A 10516-nucleotide genomic window follows, 5' to 3' on the forward strand; every position below is an offset into this window, starting at 1 on the left:
TTTTAATTTTCTGAAATACTTTCATGTGTCAGCCTGAAAACATTGCTTAGAATACTCACATTATAGTGGAGGGCTGGAGGAAACCGGACATTTGTCTAAAAATTGAAGCAAATGAGAACAGTTTTCTTTTGGTGCTAAAACCTGGGAAATAAGAACAATTTTGAAAAAAGTTTCACTGAGCTAAGAAGGGTGAAAAGGTTAGAGAAGAACTGCATGCAAACATATACCTTGCAGATATGGCACAAATTGAAATTTCTGAGTGAATATTCTCAAGGAATTTCTAACCTCTAAGGATATATTTTTTTGATGGTACTATTTTGAAGAGATGGGTTTTATGGAATTTGGTGTTGATGGAGAGGCTTTTAATTTAAGCCAGATTCTTACCTGTGTTAATTTGAAATACTTTTTCATTTGTTCAGGCAGTGATGTCTAATTTGTAGGTCAAAAGATTACCATTTGAGACCAGAGAAAATCATAAGTTATATTGAGAGTATTGGTGAAAACCAAAATCCAGGATGAGTTAGTTAGCTTTGTTCCATGGTATGTATTGTGAGTGCAGTCATGGAAATGGGATGCAGATCTGGTAGTATTGAGTTTTGGTGACTTTAGACCCAGTTTGTCTAAATTTTCCTTAACTCGACAGGCTAAAATATCAAGGCAGTATTCAGGGCACTAGCAACTCTTATGTTCTAGTTAAAAGCCACAATGCCCAGGCTTTCCTTGTCAGATCATCTTTTTTAACTCTCAAGAGGTTTCAGAGGATGAATAACCCCTTAGACATCTTTGAGGGAAACCCGTTTAAAAATCCAACCTGCTCCTATTGAATATTTACTTTAGACTCCAGGAATTTTACCATGTTCAGTTTCCCCCACAACCGGGGCAACACTGTCCCTAGAGAGTCGGGGACAGAGGCAGCTGGACACTGATGCTCTGCGGTCAAGATACCGACATTTCTTCATCTTGTTACCAGGCTTAGCAGCAGCAGCAGCTAGTGGATGCAGTTCATCAGCTAGACCCACATCCAAGAGCTGGCAAAACCACTAAAGAATATTAAAGGTGGGAGGAGAGAGACAAAGCAGGAAGTCTAGTCCAAAGCTTAGCACATAGTAGACGCTCACTAAGGGTAAACTGAAGGGAAGGGGCTGCAGTGGTAACTTTCCTAAAATATTTTACTATTAAAAAAATAGCTTCTCCCACTGGAGTTTAATATCTCAATGGCATAACGAGTTGTATGTTGTGGGGTTGTTTTCTTTTTTTGTTTTTTAAAGATTTCATTCATGTATTTGACAGAGAAAGAGAGAGCACAAGCAGGGGGGCAGTGGGCAGAAGGAGAGGGAAAAGCAGGTTCCTCGCTGAGCAGAGAGCCCGATGTGGGACTTGATCCCAGGACCCTAGTATCATGACCTGAGCCAAAGGCAGATGCTTAACTTGAGCCACCCAGGTGCCCCTGTTTTTTGTTGTTTTTTTAAAAGATTTTATTTATTTGAGAGAGAGAGAGCACAAGCAGGGGGAGAGGCAGAGGGAGAGGGAGAAGCAGGCTCCCCACTGAGCAGAGAGTCTGATGCAGGACTCGATCCCAGGACCCTGGGATCATGACCTGAGCTGAAGGCAGACGCTTAACCGACTGAGCCACCTAGGTGCCCCATGGGTTTTTTTTTTTAAGTTTATTATTTATTTTTTTTTAGTAATCTCTACACCCAACATGGGGCTCAAACTCATGATCCCTGACCCCGAGAGTCACATGCTCCTCTGACTGAGCCAGCCAGGCACCCCAGGGTTTTTTTTTTTATTATGAAATTAATTGCTCGATATACTAAACCAGTCTCTTTTTCCCCTCTGATTGAAGGTTTGGTTTAAGGATAGGAGGGTCAAGTGGAGGAGATGTCAGAGGGCATTAATATATAGAAATATGGCCCCCATCACCTTGGGCCACCTTTTGGGCATAATCTTGGATGGACTCTATAATGCCAGCCTTGCTCTGGAGCCCAGTTGGAAATGGGTTTTTCTGGAGCCACCATCGCCTGGGCAGCCTACACTGTCTGTTCCTCCTCTGCCCTTGCCTCCCTTTGGCCTGGCCTCATTTGGCATGGAATGGGCCTCCAGTAGCCGCAGCCATTTTGTAGTCCCTCTTTACTAAGTTATGGTCTCCATGACAGTTTCTCCAACGTATTTTTCTGCCAGATTCTAATTGTGCATAGCACAGCATCAAGAGCACTTCAGATGCCTGTTAAATGAGCAAATAGAAAGGGACGCCTGGGTGGCTCAGTCGTTAAGCATCTGCCTTCGGCTCAGGTCATGTGGGATCGAGCCCCGCATTGGGCTCCCTGCTCCACGGGAAGTCTGTTTTTCCCTCTGCCTCTGCCTGCCTGCTCTGCCTACTTGTGCTCTCTCTCTGTCAAATAAATAAATAAAATCTTTAAAAAAAATGAGTGAACACATGAACAAAGTCAGTGCCCTGTTGTTGTTTTAAAGATTTATTTATTTATATTAGAGAGAATGAGTATGCACAAGCTGGAGGGGCATTGGGAGAGGGAGAGAGAGAATCTCAGGCAGGCTCCACACTGGGCGTGGAGCCTGACAGGGGGCTCCATCTCCTGACCCCGAGATCATGACCTGAGCCAAAACCAAGAGTCAGATGCTTAACCAACAGAGCCACCCAGGAGCCCCCGTTTTTGAGTAGGGCACATTTTTGTATGTTTCAGTAAAGAGGTAGATTCTCAGCATGTTTGTTTCTGTGTATCAAATGGGTTTAATAGTGTATGCATAGGAATTTCTTTCTTTTAAGATTTTATTTATTTGAGAGAGAAAGAGAGCACGAGGTGCGGAGGGGCCGAGAGAGAGGGAGAAGCAGGCTCCCCACTGATTGGGGAGCCCGATGTGGGGCTCGATCCCAGGACCCTGGGATCATGACCTGAGCTGAAGTCAGATGCTTAACCCACTGAACCACCTAGGCACCCCTGGATGGGAATTTTTCTTTTTTTTTTTTTAAGATTTTATTCATTTATTTGACAGAGAGAGGACACAGCGAGAGAGGGAACACAAGCAGGAGGAGTGGGAGAGGGAGAAGCAGTCTTCCTGCTGGAAGGAAGGCACCCACGTGTGGGTGTCAAACGTCAGCAAAGCAGGTGCTTGTCATGTGGGCCTTCTGCACAGAGGAGGTTAATGCTACCCCGAGGCCCCAGAGGGAGAGGAACTTTCAGGAAAGCACCTGTGCACGCCCACTGCCATCCTCATCAGATGATTCTGAAAATAACAATTTTAGTCAAACATGTGGCCTTGCCATGCTGAGACTGAAGGCCCGACGGTCCTCAGCTCAAATCCTGCACTTCACACTCGGACCTAGTCTGACACGTTAACAACATTTCTTGCTTCATGCTCAGACTGCCTAGAAGAGTAACCAGTACCTTTCCCGTTCTCTGTGATGTTAGTTTTGGCTGAAAAGTTATAAACATGATCTCAGGAGGAGTGCAGTCATTTCAGCACTTTACAGTAGTCTAGAAGTTCTGGATCTTGCTTTCTAAAGTTGTTTGCATCAAACAAAGTCTCCCTTGAGATAAATGTGAAAAGTAAGTTTTTTAATAAAGAGAAGAGTTACTACAATTGTATACAAAGTAGGGAAATGGAGTTTGTTCTGAATTGTCTTCAAAAGAACAGAAATACATTTGCCAGAGGTTTTTATTTTTTAAGATTTATTTATTTATTTGAGAGAGAGAGTGGGAGGAAGGGCAGAGGGAGAGGGAGAGAGAGCATCTCCAGCAGACTCTTGTTGAGCGTGGAGCCTGACTGGGGCTCAATCCCACGACCCTGAGATCATGACCTGAGCCAAAATCAAGAGTCAGATGCTTAACCGACTGAGCCACCCAGGTGCCCCCATTTGCCAGAGTTCTTTTTTTTTTTTAAGATTTTATTTTATTTATTTTTTAGGGGGAGAGAGAGAGAGTGCCTTTGCCAGAGTTCTGACCGTGGGGTGCTGTGCTTATCATTGGGCTCACTCTGCGCACCCGTACGCATGGACTCACCTAACATGCAGTCATTTGGTGCCAATGTGACATCTCTAGGGAAGGTTGGAATCCTGGACGTGGAAAAATGGAGCGAAAATAGAGTCCTTCACTGCCTTTCCTGGTAGGTAAGGCGAACTTGGTCTCATATGACTTGCTGCAGCCCAGGATGGGGCCTGCGGTTCTCAAAACCTTGAGTGGACACCTCGGGAGTCAGTTGCTGTGGTAACACATCCCTTGTCCTAGGAATGCTGCGTGCCATTACTTTTATTTGGGGATTCATTTAAGACTTTCCTTACACTCCCTCCTCCCATTGAGCCAAAGCAGTAACATGTTCCAATGAGAGCCAATCCTTGCCTCACCCAGATCATCCTTCTTAGCAAGCATATTCTCATTTTCCTTTGTGGAACTCCCACACGAGATTTCTTAATTTGGCAAGTGAGACAAATGTTCATTGGTCCTGCAGTAAAAGGCTGCCATCCACAGAGAACCGGTCCCATTGTGTCACGTGGTTCTTCCAAGCCAAGTACCTTTCTCTTCTGTACCCACTTTATTTTTTTTAAGATTTTCTTTATTTGAGAGAGAGAGAGAGAGCTCAAGCAGGGGGAGAGGCAGAGGGAGAGGGAGAAGCAGGCTCCCCACTGAGCAGGGAGCCCGATACAGGGCTTGATCCCAGGACCCTGGGATCATGACCTGAGCGGAAGGCAGACACTTAACTGACTGAGCCACCCAGGTGCCCCTCTTCTGGATCCACTTTAAAGGAAGAAACCTCAGTAGTGTCTGCATTGCAAGGGGCTTTCACGGTCATCCAGTGCACTCCCTTCATTTCACAGATTTGGGACATAGGCCCAGAGGACTGGAGTTGTCAGCCCAAGAAATCCTGCAGAGTTCATCCTGGAGAAGATCAGCCTCTTGGTGGCCGTGCCCTCCCCTGAGACCTGGATCATCCAGCTATGCACAGCACACACCAGCTCAGGTCCACTGCCTCAGCGCTTACCACCTCCATCCTGCCTAGGACTCTCTTCTTCAAAGGGCTGAAGACTCAAAGCTCCCCCCAAAGCCTCATCACCGAGTCATTTCACCTCTAGGAAAAGTAAGCAACCTCCCCTGCAGGCATTCAGTCTCCTGGTGTTTACAATTTCAGGCCTGGTGAGAGTGATGCCTTTTGTACCCTTTTCACAAAAGGCCAAGTGTGCTCCCCTTACAGCCACCCTCATTTCTCCCAATCTCCTTTCAAAGCCGAGTTTGGGGGCGCCTGGGTGGCTCAGTTGATTAAGCGTCTGCCTTCCGCTCAGGTCATGATCCCAGGGTCCGGGGATTGAGACCTGCATCGGGCTCCCTGCTCCGTGGAGAGCCTGCTTCTCCCTCCCTCTGCCTGCCACTCCCCCTGCTTGTGCTCTCTCACTCTCTCTCAAACAAATAAATAAAATCTTCAAAAAAAAAAAAAAAAAAAGCAGAGTTTGCCAAACCATGGCACAACCTGTGAGCAAAAGCCAGCTCTGCATGTGCGTTGAATTAACTTTTTTAGGAAAGTAAGTTGATAGCTTGAAAACTGTCATGAAGCAATTGATTTTCACTTTGAAATGGATCATTTATGGTTTATTTTGATCAATGTCACACTCCCTCCTTCTCAGATATCATCATGGAGCTATGGGAAAAGGACCCTGGGTGCAGTGGTGTGAATATAATTTTCAAATGCAATGAGCTGTGTTCCATCTCCGTCCCTGCCACACACACACAAAGGGTAGATCTTAAGGTGAAGGTTTGAATTCCCAACATTTGCATACCAATATTTTAGACTCTAGAAATACAAAAAGGGCCTCCTACACACACTCTTGCTTTTAATATCAATGGACACAAGAGATTGAAGTGCTGGCATTCAGGCATGGGTACATAATTGTTATGCCTAAACCCATCCTTTTTTTTTTTTAAATAGGTTCTATGCCCAGTGTGGGGCTTGAACTCATGACCTTGAGATCAAGATGCCTAGACCCATCCTCAGCACAGTACCCAGACAAAATTAGAGGTGCTATGTGAATTGCAGATTTGGAGCACAACACTCTCTTATTCCAGGACCAAGAAACTTGGTTTAGGGGAAAAAAGATAGAGGAAAGGAAAAGTCTCTGTCCACTTCTCCCTTGAACAAGAGAGACAAAGGATGAAACAAAGGATGTTTTTATTTTATTTTTTTTAAAGATTTTATTTATTTATTTGACAGAGAGAGACACAGCGAGAGAGGGAACACAAGCAGGGGGAGTGGGAGAGGGAGAAGCAGGCTTCCCACCGAGCAGGGAGCCCAATGTGGGGCTCGATCCCAGGACCCTGAGATCATGACTTGAGCCGAAGGCAGACGCCTAACGACTGAGCCACCCAGGCACCCCCAAAGGATGTTTTTAAATAGGAAGTGGAAAAGGAGACTGTGGAGACCTAGGGGAGGAAGAAATCCATGTCAACAGCTGGGCCCAGAGCTATGGGTCAGGATTAGGGAGCTGGGGAGTGAATGGGCCTGGCAGCTCCGCATTTCCTCTGGGAGGTAGCTGGTGGGGCACAAGGAGATGGCTCTGACCAGCTGGGCATATAAGAGAAAGGAAAAACAGAACTCAGAATTCATATGCAAACGAGTTCCTTACATCTCGTTCCATAGCCCCCACCACAAGGTCAAGCAACAGAGCTATCTTTTCTTTTTCTGACTTGCCTACCCTCCTTTTAACTCAAATGGTCACCTTAAGGAATTTCATGAGGATTGACATAGTCATAAAGAAGGAGGGAAAGTCAAAAGAGGGAGGAGGGGGTCTCACAATGGGATTGACCCTGGCCAAGGTACCTAACCCCAACACCCCAAGAAACATCCAAAAGGGTCCTATTTCTTCATTTTAAGCAGAAAAAATTTCCAAGAATATCCAGTGAATTCTGTAGGCCCACCCACCACACCAAAACTTCAAACAGGAAGTCAGACAAAAATATTTCAACGCAGGGAGCCTGGGTGGCTCAGTTAGTTAAGTGTCCCTAAACATCCGACTCTTGGTTTCAGCTCAGGTCATGATCTCAGGGTGGTGAGATCCAGCCCAGCACTGGGCTCCGCACTTGGTGTGGAGTCTGCTTGAGATTCTCTGCCTCTCCCTCTCCATCTGCCCCTCCCCCGGCTCGTGCTCGCTCACACGCACACTCTCTCTCTAAAATAAATTAAAAAATAAAAAATAAAAAAATGTCAAGGTGCTAAATTGGCTCTTCTGCTATCTATTTAACATAGAGACTTAGATTTCAGGGGTCTCCACAACCAAACCTGACGTCCTGTTAGATGAATGCATACTATAGTTTCAAAACTCCACATAACCTTTAGCTGAAAAGAGAGTTCAGTCCATTCATTCCAAGCAAGAAACAAGAAAGCTGACCACCATCCTGGTTGAGATGGGGGTGTGAAAAGATGAGGAAAGAGAGCTCACAGTCATGAGGTAGCTGTCCAAGAGTAGCAACCAAATTCAAGGCCAGAGATCAAGGTCCATTAGCCTCACCCTGCTCCTTCTCACATTCCTTCCCCTGAGAACTAGGAGAAGACCTTAACCCCTGGGCAACAGACAAATTATATATATATATATATACATATATATATATTAAGATTCATTTATTTATTTTAGAGACAGAGAGAGAAAGAGAGCGTGCAAGTCGGGGGGAGGGACGGAGGGAGAGCGAGAGAGAATTCCAAGCAGACTCCCCACTGAGTGCAGAGCCTGACGTGGAGCTTGATCCCAAGACCCTGAGAACATCACCTGAGCTGAAACCAAGACTTGGTCGCTCAGCTTAACCGACTGAGCCACCCAGGCACCCCGACAAATGATATTTCGAATAACTCTTAATACTCCTTTGGCATTTCAGGGTCCTTTGCACAAGATTGCGTCTTCTACATTTTTTGTTTCCCCCAACACAGCTAGGCAGTGGTTCACATGTAACATGAATAGGCAGTAATAAGAGCCACAATTTTCTGAGGGCTTACTGTGAAGCAGTACCGAGCTGAGCAACATGCACCAATTACCCTGAACCTTTTCTGCAGACAGGGAAACTAGCACAGACAGAAGTTAAATACCATGCCCAAGATCACACAACTGACAAGTGGCTGTAATGAAATTCAGTGAATTAAATATTCAATTCACATCAATAAATTCTTTGAATTTGAGAGAAAAATGTACTAGTGCATGTTTTCCACATTTCTCTTCAATAGAAAAGATGGAAAGAAATAAAAAACATAAGTCGTGTGTTCATTCTCAGTTCATCATAACATTTGTTATGTATGAAATACATCCATCAGGCACCTCCTGCCCTGGAGACCTACACCAGGAAGATGATCCCATATAATGTCTGGCTTTGAAAATCAGAGGGGCATAACTCTAGGGGAGTCAGAGGGCTATAGAAAACCGAGGCTCCACTACTAAAGGGCCTGTGCGTAAACTCAGACCCAGCACAGAGGCAATAGTTTGAAAAGCACCTGGGCCTTACATGAAGATTTATTGACTAATTTTAGGGTATGTGCTAAAGGGGCAGGAATCTGTAGGAACTTTCTTTAGGACAAAAGCATTGTCAAAGGAAATAAAAAATACTTTGAGACAAATTAAAATGAAAATATAACATTAAAAATCTTTGGGAAAAAAAATAAATAAAGGGGCACCAGGGTGGCTCAGTCGGTTAAGTGTCTGCCTTTGGCTCCAGTCGTGGTCCCAGGGTCTTGGATTGAACCCCGCATCGGGCTCCCTGCTCGGTGGGGAGTCTGCTTCTCCCCTTGCCTCTGCCTGCCACTCCCCCTGTTTGCACTCTCTGTCAAAATAAATAAATAGGGGCGCCTGGGTGGCTCAGTTGGTTAAGCGACTGCCTTCGGCTCAGGTCATGATCCTGGAGTCCCGGGATCGAGTCCCGCATCGGACTCCCTGCTCAGCAGGGAGTCTGCTTCTCCCTCTGATCCTCCCATCTCTCATGCTCTCTCTCTCTGTCTCATTCTCTCTCAAATAAATAAATAAAATCTTTAAAAAATAAATAAATAAATAAATAAATAAATAAATAAATAAATATCTTTGGAACACAGCAGTTCTAAGAGGGAAGTTTATAGTAATGCAAGCCTACCTCAAGAAACAAGAAAAACCTCAAATAAACAATCTAACCTTATACCTAAAGGAACTAGAAGAACAAAGCCCGAAGTGAGTAGAAGGAAGGAAATAATAAAGATCAGAGCAGAAATAAATGAAATAGAGACTAAAAAAGCAATAAGAAAGGTAGTGAAATTAAGAGCTGGTTCTTTGAAAAGATAAAACTGATAAACCTTGAGCCAGACTCATCAAGAAAAAAAAGAGGGGACTCAGGTGAATCAAATCAGAAATGAAAGCGAAGTTACCAGTGATACCACAGGAACACAAAGGATTGTAAGAGAGTGCTACAAAAAATTATATGCCAACAAACTGCACAATCTGGAAGAAATGGATAAATTCCTAGAAACATACAATCTTCCAAGACTGAATCAAGAATAAATAGAAAATCTGAACAGGTCGATTACTAATAATGAAATTGAATCCGTAGTCAAAAAACTCCCAAGGAGCAAAAGCCCAGCACCAGAGGGCTTCACACTTTATATTAAACTTTTTTTTAACTTTTTAAAATTATTTTTTAGTATCGTGCCAACCAGAGGTGCTGGGGTATGGGTTTTATCATTGGAACTAAAGTGCATGCCTACCAGACATTGGGCAGGTAGACCAAGTGCTGTTGCAAAGTTGGCTTTTATAGGCAGTAGATGTGAAAGTGTACAGCCTGGCGTCGCAAGTTAGGTGTAGGTTTTCCATCCAAAACTTTCTTTTTTTTTTTTTAAGATTTTATTTATTTGACAGAGAGAGAGAGAGAGCACAAGTGGAGATAGTGGCAAATGGAGAGGGAGAAGCAGGCTCCTGGGATCATGACCTGAGCCGAAGGCAGAGGCTTAACTGATTCAGCCACCCAGGCGCCCCCATCCAGAACTTTCTTATTAGAAACCTCTCCAAATCCGCATCCCAAATCATATAATTTCTCCTACTCAATTCAGTCCTTGGCCCTCATCCCATGATCAACTGTTTTTACATAGAAGATATCCAATAGTGCGGTCCACTTTTTCCATTTACATTCTGTTAGCATCTTTCCCTTAAGTTCTAAAAAGGGAGGTTTCCAATAATCGATGGCATGAGTTTTCATGGTCTGATAAGTTACTTCTTAGGAAGAAAGGCTCAAAAAGCCATCTAGCTACTAGTAGACTGGATTCTGAATTTCCATGGCAAACTCACTGTACCTTCAAAAATTAAAGTCTGTAGAATTAGTGTTTGAATGTTCTTTCATTTAAAAACAGTATAAAATAGAATAGATAACCATTAACCATGTATTGCTGAGTTAGCATATGAGGGGACTAGTTTAAAGGGCTGGACAAGAAGGGGGTTACAAATTCCTTTTGCTGCTGCGTATTAGTGGAGATGAATTTCTGGAGAATAAATAAGCAGTTTTCTCTGGGCTGCGAA

Source organism: Halichoerus grypus, chromosome X, assembly GCF_964656455.1.
Source record: "Halichoerus grypus chromosome X, mHalGry1.hap1.1, whole genome shotgun sequence".
Classification (NCBI taxonomy): Eukaryota; Metazoa; Chordata; class Mammalia; order Carnivora; family Phocidae; genus Halichoerus; species Halichoerus grypus.